Here is a 3,177-nt window from a genome sequence, read left to right as displayed (position 1 = left end):
TGAGTTAAAGACTCGCTAGAGGGAGCCGCTCTAACATAAGGCTGGATAAGCCTCCTTAAAGGGGAACTCCTTAAAATGAGACAAGACTTGTCTCCAAATAGGACTCTATAAATGAGGCAAGGCATGCCTCCTATACACACAAAGGATGTAAACAAGAGTGCTAGACTACTATCAGACCGAAATGGTCCTCTACTAGCAGGAGGGACAAGTTGGGGAGGTTCTATAAATGAGGCATTGTATGCCTCCTATGGGGGACTCTTCTAATGAGACGAAGGTTGACTCCCTAAAGGGGAGGCTCTAAGCAAAGAAACTTATCCCCAGGGGAAAGCTGCCTAGCGAGACAAATCATGTCTCCTAAAACAGAGGGATTAAATAATAAGGGTGTCTAAAAGACTAAACAAGTCTACTAGTTGAAAGAAGGGAGTGCTACTCAGACTAAGCAAGTCCCCTAAAATAATGGGCTTGGGCTAGCGCCTTCATCGCCCTGCAATGAAGGAACGAAAGTCTCGAAGTTATAAAGCATAGCATGTACAGGCATACCAATGACTATCGGAATAGACAAAATAGAATAAGATAGACAACCTATGATATACAGTGAATAATTCAACTCAATCCAAATTGCAATTATAAAAACCTATAAAATGTAGGACAGCAGCTATGCAACAGATATGTACTTTTTCAAATCAACCTAAAATCACAATTATACAACAAAAGACCAATGGACAACAGTTATGCACACTTTAGCCCAAACAAAATGACAACAATAGAGCAGGCAACCTATGGGACAATAGCTATGCATTGCAGGACAGCAATCATATAGTTCTTAATACAACTAAAATGACAACAATAGAGCTAACAACCTATAGGATAGCAGCTATGCATTGCAAGACAATAGTCATATACTTTTTTAACCCAACTAAAAAGACAACAATATAGCTGACAACCTATAGGACAGCAATGATGTGCTTTCGAGTCAAGTAAAAATCACAAATGTGAATACATAATCCGTGTAACAGCAATGGGACAGCAGTGATCAAGTAATAATTACAAATACGATCGTATACCCTATGGGACAGCAGTTATAGATTAATGGGCAGCAGATATGTCCCCTTTTGGTTCAACCAAACTCACAATTATAAAGTATAGCAATTATAGGACAGCAGACATGTAAAAATCACAAATGCGATCATATAACCTATGGGACAGATTTGTGCCAAAATCTGGGGCTAAACGATGGACAGAATTGTGTGCATGAACCTGTGCCAAACAGAGACAGACTTGTGTACGTGCACTGTGTTAAACAGGGACAGATCACTGTGCATGAATTCGTGCTAAACAAAGACAGATTTGTGTGCATGCACTGTGTAAACAGGGACATATTTATGAGCATGAATTCGTGCTAAACAAAGACAAATTTGTGTATTTGAGCCATACAAAACAGGGGCTGACTTCAGTCATCATACAAAAATTACCTCAATTTGCATCATCCAATGAACTCAAAATTATGAACAGGCCCTAATGAGAATCAGATTCTATAAATTTCAACTATAATTCCAAAGACCTTATAATCCATTCAGGCTGGACTTCAAAATGAGCAAGTGAACACAGAGCTAAAAAAATAATAATATGATTATCATATACCATAGTACCCATCATTTTCAACCTATGCAAAGAGATAAAACATCTATGATAACCATTTGGCATGCGAGAGCAGTTAAGTAACGAAAACAACCACTATTACCTCAATCAAGTGAAACTACCTTGGTGTATTGATCAGTCTATCTAATGAAATCTTGGAGCATTTTTAACACTGATTCTCATTCTAATAGAAACTAGAACTACAAAACATGAGTGCTCACAATAACAGTCGCCTTCAAAATTTGTGATTACACCCAGAAGAAATCCAAACAGAGGCCCTGTTTCAACTAAAATGTTCAAATCAAATAGAAATTATCCTAAACAAAATAACCATCTCTTCTCAGGTATTTACAAAAAATCCATGATGATAAATAAATCAAGGTATCTGAAAATCAGTCATACTCACATTAAACAACAGGAGACTAGCACTTATTTCTTGAGGAATAATATCATCAGGTGCATTGATAACATAATAACTATGCATTTGACACCAGTAATGTGAAAACTTTTCATATGCAGAAAACCTTAGTGAAAAAGATACTAGCATTTCTATCATCAGTGACTGCCTTTCTTAAAAACGGGGCAAAACCGCCAAAGAAATCTCAGAATTCTCTAGTCCTAGCATCAACCATTAATTTCCCATCTTCAACAGTAACTATCTCATATTTCCCATCACTTCTTTAATGAAATAATTCCCTTATACTCACACTGTGGCCTGAAAGTGTGCCACTACTAATATGTACAGTGTTACTAGTGATAAGGTGAACACTATTATTCTAGCAATCTTTTATAAGCATACTCGAAGGGGAACCATGAGATGGTCAATCCTAGACAATAATATTACACGATTATGAATTTTGAGTGTAGAAAAGAATGACTAGAGAATAGCTTTGATAATCAAAGTAATTTTATCATGTCAAAACTAGAATAAAGCTACCCATCAACAGGACATCACTTCCACATTATTACAGGTTCACCAAATAAAGATTAATATAAATTATGAGATGATTGTCATAAACCCCTGATAAAATTACAACAGAATGCTGCCAAACGATCATGGAAGAAAATCTGCCTCTCATACATACAACTCACAGTCATAAAACCAAAAACTGGATTGAAGATTCTACTATAGTCAATCCCTCCCATTAACCGAGAGCTCAATCCCTTCCACTTCTTATAAATATTGATAGTTAATAATCAGATAAGACCAGAATTAAATTATCAAAACTCAAGTGAAACCGTTTATATATGAAGAATAATTTATAACGAATCATCACCACACATCAAGATATAAAAATAAAATAAAAATAAATAAATAAAAACAAAATCAGACATAGTAGGGGGAAAAGAAAGAAACATTACCTTCTTAGGATAATTTCAGAATACCTTCAGATCTTCACTTTTTCTTAGAATCTTAACTCTGATCTTGCTTCTTGCTCGGAATTGTAAAAAATTGGGTTAAGAATAACCAGATCTGATCTCTTATGAAGATCCTCACCTCCTTCCTTTTAGCGAGGGCTTGAAAACAAGATCTTAGGT

This window comes from Tasmannia lanceolata, unplaced genomic scaffold (genome assembly GCF_043159265.1).
Source record: "Tasmannia lanceolata isolate RefF3 unplaced genomic scaffold, GAP_Taslan_0.1 ptg000002l, whole genome shotgun sequence".
Classification (NCBI taxonomy): domain Eukaryota; kingdom Viridiplantae; phylum Streptophyta; class Magnoliopsida; order Canellales; family Winteraceae; genus Tasmannia; species Tasmannia lanceolata.
This window is presented reverse-complemented; position numbering follows the sequence as displayed.